This window comes from Dipodomys ordii, unplaced genomic scaffold (genome assembly GCF_000151885.1).
Source record: "Dipodomys ordii isolate 6190 unplaced genomic scaffold, Dord_2.0 Scaffold6, whole genome shotgun sequence".
Taxonomy (NCBI): Eukaryota; Metazoa; Chordata; class Mammalia; order Rodentia; family Heteromyidae; genus Dipodomys; species Dipodomys ordii.
In genome coordinates this window covers 5147080-5158411 of record NW_012267222.1, presented here as the reverse complement: position 1 = coordinate 5158411, position 11332 = coordinate 5147080, and the positions used below count along the sequence as shown (strand labels likewise).

The 11332-nt window shown below is 45.5% G+C and overlaps 1 protein-coding gene across 1 annotated transcript in view; it reads left to right on the top strand.

The window, feature by feature from the left end:
- The first annotated feature begins 2117 nt into the window (after nucleotides 1-2117).
- Nucleotides 2118-11332, top strand: part of LOC105997307 (arginine-glutamic acid dipeptide repeats protein-like) — a 294981-nt gene continuing 285766 nt past the window's right edge. The window contains exon 1 of the mRNA XM_013031704.1: nucleotides 2118-2212. The gene's annotated coding sequence lies outside the window, so the exon portion shown is untranslated. The remainder of the gene's footprint in view (nucleotides 2213-11332) is intronic.

The following is an 11332-nucleotide window of genomic DNA, read 5'->3' as shown; positions in this document are numbered from 1 at the left end:
CTGGCTTTGAAATATGATCCTCAGATCTCAGCCCTAGGGTGTGTGTGTGTATGTGTGTTTGTGTGTGTATATCTTTTATTATAAACTACTGTGGTCATAAATGGAAAAGCTATAACTATTTTGCTTTAAGTGATCTGACTGCTTCTTTGTTCCCTAATTTTAAAACCCTCTTTCAGTCCTGTTGAAAGGCAGTGTTGGGATCCAGGCATCCCCTGAAGGAGTTGCACATTTACCCACTCCACAGCTGAGCTTTAATTAGACATAGTGTTCCTGACCATGTTGATTTTGATAGATAGAAACTAAAGCTATCTAAATCATATATACAAAAGCAGTTTACTGAATTTCTTATATTGTAAAAATTCAGTTTTCACATGATTGGATATAAAAGGAAGCATAAATTAGCTTCCCCATTTCATAGCATTGCAGCCCAGTGTATATTATTCTTGTCGGAATTCTATGTCAGAAAGGTAAATAGCAAGAACCCCTTTGACTTTAGATCTGTTGGGTCATAGTTCAATACCGTATGTTAGTTCAAACTATTCCTAAAAGGAACCATTGGATGTAGAAATTATAATCTGAATAGATGTTCCAAAGAGAAAATGAGCACTTTATTTCAAATAGACAGTGAATTATTTTGAGCTATGTTCTATCCTTTAATTATTCTATTATATACAGACCTAAACTTCTCCAGGGAAAAGCATATGGTTTAAGGACATCAATAAGCCTTTACAGAATATTAACAAACCAACAATAGATTCATGATTCACTCTGGATTCAATCCAGGGTCTGTGAAAGAACTTAAAACATGGTATGCATTTCAAAAACTGGTAATCATCATTAAAAACCCCAAACTCCTCAGTCCTATAAATTACATATATTAAGTGGGACAGGAGTTTGTGACATGCCGAAGAAATTGATTGCCACTCTTTGAGAATAGTGGCTATTGGCTTTCTCCTTTTTAAAGATTATGTTTTTCTTTTAAACTTACAGCAGAGTTGTAGACTTGTTCCCTTTCTAAATTCTCTTTGTAACTGTGGTTATGGTCTCTCCTTTATTCCTTCATGAGCCTTTTAAAAAATTACTCTTTTCAAAGAAGCAGAACAATTAACCAAGTCTGTCCTTTCTTTTACTTAATCCAGCTTTTGTCAACTCGTTATTTAAAAAAAAATGTGATATGGATTGTCCACCAGAATGGTTTGAACCCACTCCACTCCGCAGCCCCTACAGAAATACATCTGCATCTTTAAATGACTGAAGAAAACAAACACCCAATTAGGACCCTAGTAATAACAAGAGCTGGAGGACTCCCACCCATCCCACCCCGGGACTGGCCTGCTCCCCACGGCCCGTCCCGGGCGGGCCAGCCCAGCCGCCGCACCCGCCCCAGCGCCAGCTGAGGGGCGTCGGGGCCGCTCCCGGTGCGCACAAAGACGCGGCCAGAGCGGGAAGCCACCCCCTGGGTGCTCAGCCGAGGCCCGAGGCGCGCGCCCTCCGCCCCGGCCCGGGCACCGCCGACGCCCGGCCTCTCCCCTGTCTTCCCTCCGCGCCTATGAAAAAGAGAGGGGGGGGGGGAGGGAGAAAAGCCACGCCTCCTTCCCCGCCCGTCTCCTCCCACTGGCTTCCGCTCCGCTCGCGTCACTCGCGCGCTCCCCAATGGCGAGGTGCGATACTGCGAGGTGGGCCGGGCCCGAGCGGGGAGTGGGCGGCGGGTCGGCGTACCCGCTCCGCCGCGGCTCCGCCACCATCGCGGAGGTGCCGCTGCTCCCGCAGACGCTCGCGAGCCGCCCCGCGCTCCGGAGCCTCGTTGTCCTCCCGCACGCCTCCCCGAGACGCTCGCCCCGCCGGGCCTGGGTCCCGCCTCCTCCTCCCCTCCTTCCCCCCTCCTTCTCGCGCTCCCCACATTATCTCGCCTCATTTTCTTTCCTAGTTGAGGGGGAAAAAAATCACCATCCTCCTCAGGGAGCCCCGGGAAAAACCCCCACAGGAAAGCCCGAAGCAGACATGGTCGTGGGCGCCCGCCGCTGAAGGCTTGGCCCGAGCGAGAGGAGGAGGAGGGAGCCTCGGTTGAGTCGCAGCCGGGGTCACGGCCGGGAAGCCCCCGCCGCCCCTCTCCGCAGCCCGGCGCCCCGCGGCCTCCGCCCCGTCCCCGCCACTTTAGCCCCGGAGTCGGCCGCACGCCCCAAGCCTGGATGGTGTAGCGCTTCAGGGGAAGGTAAGTCCTCGGCCCCGCTGTGCGTGCGTGCGTGCGTGCGTGCGGGGCGGCTCGCTCGTCCACACCGCTGTCCTGGGCGCGGGGGGCCGGGCGGACCGAGGGTTCGGCCCCCGAAGCCGTCGCGCGTCCCGGCTTGTCCCCGAGAGACCTGGCGGCTGTGGGGGCCGCCGACGTGCTGGGCCGTCCCGCGAGCCCGGGCAGCGGGGTGGCGGCGAATAAAGGGCCAGGTGACCGAGCCCCTGTGTCCTCCGTGTCTCGGGGCCACCCTTGCTCTCTCTCGACCGCTGCTTCCATCTCTCCTTCAAACTCTTTCCTGCCCCAAAATAATTGGCTGAACTGTGTGTGTGTGGGGGGGGGGGCAGGGAGGGGAGGAGAAGGAAGTCCAGGACTGAAGCCATCGATTGCTGGAATGTTTATGAATTAATTTGGGGGTCTTGGGGGCCGGTGGACTCGGATTAAAGTATCATTTTTCCCATTAGGGGAAGAGCCTTTCTTTGTGTTTTTAGTCTGCAGTTCTGGGTGTGATTACAAAATTAGGAATCTACCTCCCCCCGCCCCCCCCCCCAACCACTTGGGTTAGAATTCTTACTATTAGGTTTTAGGTTTTCAGTTCTGCTGTCTGAGAGTGGCTTCTGTTTTTTTCTTTTTTCTTTTAAGGTTAATGAAAGAAGATAGTTTTATCTAGAATTGGGTGTGTGAATGTGTTGGGGGGAGTTTTGCAGGTTTACTTTGAAACTGGTTGCTTGCAAAGTTGTTGAAAGGGAAACAAAATGATTCATTGTTGGAATTGTCATTTTTCTCTGTCTCTTTTCCAAGGTTTGCTTACAATTTTTGCTGGATTACAGACTTCAAACACTGATTTAAGCAAAATGTGTCCTTGAGAAACTGGGTGCTTTAAATGTTTCAGTATGTGCTGCTATTTTAAGATACATTTTTAGAAAGTAGTTTTGTAGAAATCCTGAAAATAGCCTTCTCCAAAGCAATTTTTTTAAACATAAAAAAGATAGTAAAAAAAAGGTGAACTTGGTGAATTACAAAACATTCATTTAGTGTTAACACAAACTAGTGCAGCGTATGTTTAAATTTGGAGCATTTTTTATAATTGCTTTCTATTTAAAGGGAGATCTTTTTGTCTGCTGTACACTGATTTCTTTTAGTCTTAGTCTGTTGGGGGAGGGGTGAGAGAATGGATCCATACAATAATAAAATCATCTTTGGGTAGATATTTCCTTCCATGGATTTATTTGCTTGTTGGTTTCCTCCCACTGTAAATTATGAACCAGTTTTGATTTTGATGGCCCAGTCTGAGTGGAAGCTGGCTTCCAGCTCTGTTGTTGAGGTAAAGGGAAAAGAGGCACACACAAACACACACACTCACACACACACAATGCCAGGCTGAGGGCTCATTGTTCTTTCCTACACACATTCATTCTCTCCCATATTTGGGACTAGGTTTCCACAGACAAACACAGCTCTTTTTGGGAGAGAGAAGATGGGGGAAGGGTGTGCTTTCCTTTTTCAGCTTTCTTTCTCCTATCTCATGTCTGGCCTTTTTTTGCAACCTTGCAAGGCAGAAGAGTACATGGGAAACTAAATGACACTCAAACACACATTCAGACATTCTTCTGTCTCCCCCTTTCCCTCTTATAACCCTGTTTTCTGCTACTGTTTCTTTTCTTTTTTTGTATGTAAAGATAAACTCTTTACGTGGTGGCCTTACATTGTACTCTCAGTGCTTTCATGTTCCTCAGTGCCCCTGACTTTGTTGGGAACAGTGAATTAATTGTCCACTTGGCTTACTGTAGTGAATGTCTTCTTTTCTGAGTAGAAATAGGTTGTCTCTCTTAAAATTATAAAGATTGTGTTTGAGGTTAGTATTTAGCAAAATGATTGTGTGTGTGTGTGTATTAGTGATCTGATCGTTTGGTGGTCAGGTTGCTGCTGACTGTTGACCTATCAGTGTGGTGGTTGTTGTTTTTGTAAATAGAGATTTTAAGAAAGGATCTGTTTTTCTGTTTTGGGGGGCTAGCACAGAGGCTCTCAGAACACTGAACATTACTTAGAGTGCATTTAGGGTTATTCTAGCTCTGGGTCCGGATGAATGTTGGTGTGGATAAATGCTTGTAGGCTGCTGAATAGCACCTTCTACTGGTTAATTGCTTTAATGAATTCAGAGGAAGAGGTTGGGGGAGGGGATTAACCGCTGAGGTTTAATGATTTTCTTTGAAAGGCAGTTGCTGGGCCTTTCTGCAAATGCCACTTCCACAGCTGCTAATGCAGCTGCCCTTTGACAGACACGGTTGCATCACGGCTTTATTATGTTATTGGCTGTGTCTTGACATTAATTTGTTCTGTTATCAGAGGTATTTGCACATCGTGACTTCAAAGAACTCTTTCAAATAGATACTTTTCCATCTTTTATGAGAAATACAGTGTTTTGAAATAGTAAATTAAATAAGGGGCTTGTTTACATTCTAGGTGTTGGAAACTCTGTGCACACACACACACACACACACACACACACACACTATAGCAGTCTTTCGAAAAGTTTTAATGCCATTAAAAAAATCAAACTTAGCCGGGCGCTGGTGGCTCACGCCTGTAATCCTAGCTACTCAGGAGGCTGAGATCTGAGGATCACGGTTCAAAGCCAGCCCGGGCAGGAGAGGCCGTGAGACTCCTATCTCCAATAAACCACCAGAAAACCGGACGTGGCGCTGTAGCTCAAGTGGTAGAGCACTTGCCTTGAGCTGAAGAGCTGAGGGACAGTGCCCAGGCCCAGAGTTCAAGCCCCATGACTGACAAAAAAAAAAAAAAAGAAAAAGAAAAACAACATATAGAAAGTCAAAGTCTAGCACTGCATGCAGATTGTCTTCAGGAACCAGGTAGAGGGATGGGGGGAATTGGGTGGGAAATCTTAATAAAATCATCACTTCTACATATGTCGGTGTGTTTAATTGAAGTAATGTTTTCAGCAGTCATCAACATAAATATAAATAGGTCTGATAGAATGGTTTGTGTATTATATACATATTTATATATTTTAAATAAGAGGCTAGAGAAAATTTGAGTATCTGAACACATTAGAAGAGGGCTGATGAGTTTGTGCTCTGTCTTCTAAACCAAGGTGCAGTTTCAGAGATACTTTTTTTGGAGGGGGGAGGGTGGTCAGTCCTGGGGCTGGAACTCGGGGCCTATGGGTGCTGTCTCTGAGCTTCTTGTCTTCAAAGCTAGCATTCTAGCACTTTGTGTACTGGTACTTTCAGTTTTCTGGTGGTTAATTGGGGATGAGTCACACAAATTTTCTTGCTCAGGCTGGCTTTGAATTACTATCCTCAGATCTCAGCCTCATGAGTAGCTAGGATGACAGGTATAAACCACTGGAGCCCAGCTCAGAGATACTCTTGATAAATGCCTGGAAGGATTTTGTTATCACAGTCTAACCTATCCCTATTATTTTAATGTAATGGACAGTTAGTGTGTACCTGTAGAATAAACATCATCTCTTCCAGATTGGTTACTCCTAGGAATGTGATTTCTTTTTCCTTTTTGGCAGTAGTGGGCTTCTACTGAGGACCTGTGGGTTTGGTCCACTTGCTTGCTAAGCAGGTGCTCTGCCACTTGAGCTACACTTCTAGCCCTGCACTGTGCCTGGAGATAGAGTGTCCAACTTTTCTTCTCAGGTTGGCTTTAAACTTTGATCTTCAAGCACTGAGCCTCCTGAACAGTAGGATTACTATTAGTAGGATTACTAATGAACCATCTGCATTGGGCTATTATGTAATTTCTTTTTTTTTTTTTGTCTGTCATGGGGCTTGAACTCTGGGCCGGGGTGCTGTCCCTGTGCTCTTCAGCTCAAGGCGAGCACTCTACCTGATGGGGCTGGCTTTGAACCTCTATCCTCAGATCTCAGCCTCCTGAGTAGCTAGGATTACAGGTGTGAGTCACTGGAGCCTGGCCTATTTTGTAATTTCTGATTCACCTTATTGCCAAAACTTGAAGTTTGGGCTGGGGTGTGGCTCATGTGATATAGAGTATCTGATAAACTCAAGGCCCTGAGTTTGGACCCCAGTACCCTCACCCCCCAAAAATAGAAGCATAATTTGTAAACGTGAGCATCTTTCTTAGTGGAGTACATCAATTCAAATGTATTATTTATTTACTTTTTGGTGGTTTTGGTGCTTGAACTTGGGGCCTGGGTGCTTGCTGTCCCTGGGCTCGTTTTGCTTAAGGCTAGTGCTCTACGACTGAGCCACAGCACCACTTCCAGTTTTCTGGTGAATAACTGGAGATGAGAGTCTACGGACTTTCTTTCCCTCCTGGGCTGGCTTAGAATCAGGCAGTTTCAATCCAACATTTGTTGCCAGTATTTTTTTGTAAGGAAGCTAGAATAGTAATTGAGAACCCATTTCAGTTAAAACAGTAATCCAAATCAAGAAATAAAATTCTAACTTCTTGTTTCCTCCTCCTCCTCCTCCTTCATAGTACTAGAGTTGGTAAACAAAGTTTTTTTTTTTTTTTTGGTCGGCCGTGGGGCTTGAACTCTGGGCCTGGGCACTGTCCCTCAGCTCTTCAGCTCAAGGCGAGCGCTCTACCACTTGAGCTACAGCGCCACGTCCGGTTTTCTGGTGGTTTATTGGAGATAGGAGTCTCACGGTCTCTCCTGCCCGGGCTGGCTTTGAACCGTGATCCTCAGATCTCAGCCTCCTGAGTAGCTAGGATTACAGGCGTGAGCCACCAGGGCCCGGCCAAAGTTTTTTTTTTTTTTTTTTTTAAATGCCTTAGTAGGCAGGCACTTATGGCTTACGCTTGTAATCCTAGCTACCAAAAAGCCTGAAGCTGAACTGAGGCTCAAGTCTTGAGCAAAAAAGCTCAGAGACAGCATCGAGGCTCTGAGTTCAAGACGCAGGACTGGTACACACAAGACACAAAAAAACCTCAATAATAGCTGCTAAATCCTGCAATAACTGTATGTAATATTGAACAGATATTGAACAGAAATATAGCAGGTGCCATTAAAAAATACCCATATGGAAGTATATGATCTTTGTCTTTCTAAAAACATGTATGTGTTGAATATTATTATGGATTTTGTAAGCTTCCATTACTTAAAATTGGTTTTGAATCTTCTAACATCTTGTTTAAATCTCAGTAATCAAAAAAACATTACTAAGTAAAATGAATTGTATATACTAAGTTCTTTGGGGAATATTATGCTTTCCTACTAACTGCTTTTGGCAGCTACTTTTGCAGTTGATTTAAAGGTTAAGATAGCAGAAAATTCAGATGTTTAAGTGAGTCATTACTATGACCTAGCTGTGAACTTCATTACACACACACACACACACACACACACACACACCCCTAAAACAATACACTATTGTTTTACAAAATCAGTTTCTGATAAAACTGTGCTCTGGTTGATTATAAAATTGTTTTTATTTTATTTAAACCACCATTCTCTAGAAGTTATCTCAGCTAAGATTACAGATGTTAGCCACCACAGTCTAGCAGGAATTACTGGAGTTATATCTAAGTAATTGTTAATTATTAATAGTCTGATAATTATTCCAACTTTTTTTTTTTTTTTGTTGTTGGTCATGGGGCTTGAACTCTGGGCCTGGGCACTGTCCCTCAGCTCTTCAGCTCAAGTGGTAGAGTGCTAGCTACAGTGCCACTTCCAGTTTTCTGGTGGTTTATTGGAGATAGGAGTCTCTTGGTCTTTCCTGCCCAGGCTGGCCTTGAACCTCGATCCTCAGATCTCAGCCTCCTGAGTAGCTAGGATTACAGGCGTAAGCCACCAGTGCCCGGCAATTATTCCAACTTTGAGCCATTACTTATCCAATTTAAGTGTGATTTTGTTGTCCCTTAGTTTTGTGGTTAGTTTGTTTCTTTTTCTTTTTTTTTTGGGTCCAGTTGTGGGGCCTGAGATCTGGGCCTAGGCGCTGTCCCTCAGCTCTTCAGCTCAAGGATAGTGCTCTACCACCTGAGCCACAGCGCCACCTCCACCTTTTTTCTTTTGCTTATATGGTGCTGAGGAATCTAACCCAGGGCCTCAGGCATGCAAGGCAAGTGCTCTACCACCGAGCCACCTTCCCAACCCTGGTTAGTTTGTTTCTAACAGCATTCTAGTGTTTCCAGATGAATAGAAAAATATGTATTTAAATGTGTTATAAAACTATTAGATTGCTTATGCTTTTTTTTTTTTTTGGCTTGGGCCTGGGGGAGGACTGTACTGGGGTTGGAATGCGGTCTGTGCTTGCTAGGCTGGTACCACTTGAGTCATCCCTCTAGTACAGCCTTTTGTTGATTATGTTGGAAATGAAGCTGAGAACTTTTCTGCTGTAGTTGCCCTTGAGCATTGATCCTCTATATCTCAGCCTCTTATTTTATTTTTTTGGTCGGTCATGGGGCTTGAACTCTGGGCTTGGGCGCTGTCCCTGTGCTCTTCAGCTCAAGGCGAGGGGTCTTGAGCCCCTTGAGCCACAGCGCCACTTCTGATTTTCTAGTGGTTTATTGGAGATAAGAGTCTCATGGACTTTCCTGCCAGGGCTGGCTTTGAATCATGACCCTCAGATCTCAGCCTCCTGAGTAGCTAGGATTACAGGCGTGAGCCACCGGTGCCTGGCAATCTCAGCCTCTTGAACAGGTAGAATTACAGAGGAAGCTGTTGACTCCTAGTTTGTTCATGTCATTTTGTTTTTTATTTTTTGTTGGTTGTGGGTCTTGAACTCTGGGCTTTGGTACTGACCCTGAGCTCTTCAGCTCAGGCTAGCACTCTACCTCTTGAGCCACAGAGCCACTTCCGGCTTTTGCTGTTTATGTGGTGCTCAGGAATCGAACCTAGGGCTTCATGCATTCAAGGCAAGCACTCTACCACTGAGCCACCTTCCCAGCCCTGTTCATGTCATTTTAATGACTGATTTAAGTATCCCAAATATTAAATGTATTTTATCTGTTTGGAGTTTGGTTTGGAATTGTGATTTTTTTTTTCAGATCTGTAAGTTTTGGAATTGTGATTTGTATAACTAACTTGGTGTGCCAAGTAATAGAAGTTATAAGTCTTATCCTTACATTATGTAATTAGGTCAGATAATGTGTGTGTGTATGCTTATGTGTGCGCCTATGTGCGTGTGTACATGCTGGTACTGAAGCTTGAACTCCAGGCCTCAAGCTTGCTTTTCCTACTCATGTCTTGCACTCTACCACTTCACCCATGCCTTCTCTTCCAGCATTTTGCTGGTTATTTGGAGATAAGAGTTTCAAGGATTTGTCTTCCTGGGCTGACAATCCACAGATCTAGGCCTCCTGAGTAGGATTTTTATATGTGTGTACCACTAGCACCTGGCCAGTCTTGAATTTTTGCATCTGAAGTTGAAGCCGTGGTCTTGCCCTATTTTTAAACTAGTTATCATGTGATTTTTAAAGAGCTTTGGGTAGGGTGTTTTGAGTTTATAAAGAATAAAAAAAAATCTTCAAAGCCATTTGAAGTTTTGAGAAAACTTGGAAAGAAATTTGAAGAGCAATCTTCCCTGGAAGAACAGGAAGTGTGGCTTAGCACGGCCTCATTAACACTGGCCAGCTACTGGGAATGTGGACCCCACCCAGGTAGTGTTTGCCTCCTCAGCAGAGTTTAAGCCAGACCCTAGTACCAGGGCTCTGGGAAGCAGTAAAGACACCATTTTAAAGGGGCAGTGTGAACCTTGTTGGCTTGGTCTAACCTGAAAGACAGCTGTGAGCTGGAATAGCTACGCAGTGTCTGTAGATGGAGCCCATGCTGGTGGAACCCATCCCAACATGTGCTCAGCAGGGCATGTAGGTGCACATTTACTGGCGCCTCTTCATGACCCTGATTATTGACCCCCTTCCCTGGGCCCTCTGTGTGTGGTGCAAGCACATTTGGGGGGGAGAGCAGGCAGGAATGCAGGCGTGTGTGTGCATGTGTGAACCGCCTGGAGCTGGACTGCCTCTCTTGCTGACTAATGGGATGCAGGAGCCATGGCCATTGATTTAAACAGATGTTTGATGTGTGAAAACATCATTCAGGTACATTTTAGCTTGTTTTATTTTCTTGTGGTGTTGAGCATGAAACTTGGGGGCCTCATGCATGCTAGGCAAACCCTGTACTGGGTTGAGTTTGTCCTCCCCCGCCTAGTTCTTGGAGGCTCCTGAAGCTCATAACTAGCTTTTCCTCTGCCCTCTCACATACTTCTCCCTCCCCTCTCCTTCTTTTCTGTGTAGTCCCAGAAGGTGACCGAAGGCATATCATCCTGTTATCCTGCTCTACCTGACAGGCCACTTTACAAGGTTGTTCAGACAGTCATGGAATGTAAGTGTTTTACATTCTGAAGGCAGATGGTCTTTTCCTGTGTGTGACATTGAACACCCAGGGCCGGCCTACCTGGTCTACTGTTAACTCAGTTGTTCTGCTTTTGCTTCTGTCTTCAGCCTCCACTTCCATGTCCAGGATAAGGACTCTGTGTTTTTAACGTTTTCCAAGAGAGATCTGATAGGTCATTAGTTATTAGCATCGTTGATTCAGGTTGTGGGGTCAGACCACCTGACAAGCTGCCTGTCAGCTCTCCAGTTGCTACCTCTGCTGCTGGATTCCCACCACCTCACACTCACTCCTCAGGGGGCAGCTGAGAGTGGAGGAGGCACATGAGTCCCATGGCCTCTGGAAATGAAATCTCCTCTCTTCTCATAGCCTGTCAAGTTTTTCCCTCTTCATTTCCCCTGACATCTGGTATGGATGTTGTGCTCTCTCTATATTATTTTATCATAATCATAATCATAACTAGTGGTCACATTTGATCTCTTTTTGGGTGAGATTATTCTACTGTACTTGTACTTGTCTACCCTTTCTTGTTCCCTTCTCTTTCCTTTTCCCTTCCTTCTCTTCCTGTGCCAGTCCTGGGGCTTGAACTCATGACCTAGGCACTGTCCCCGAGGATTCTTGGATTCTCTTTCTTTCTCTTCCCTCCTTTCTGTCTCTCTCTCTCTTTCTTTTCTTTTTGGGGGGATTCGGTCGTGGGGCCTGAACTCTGGGCCTGGGCGCTGCCCCTCAGCTCTTCAGCTCAAGGCTAGCGCTCTACCATTTGAGCCACAGCGCCACTTCTG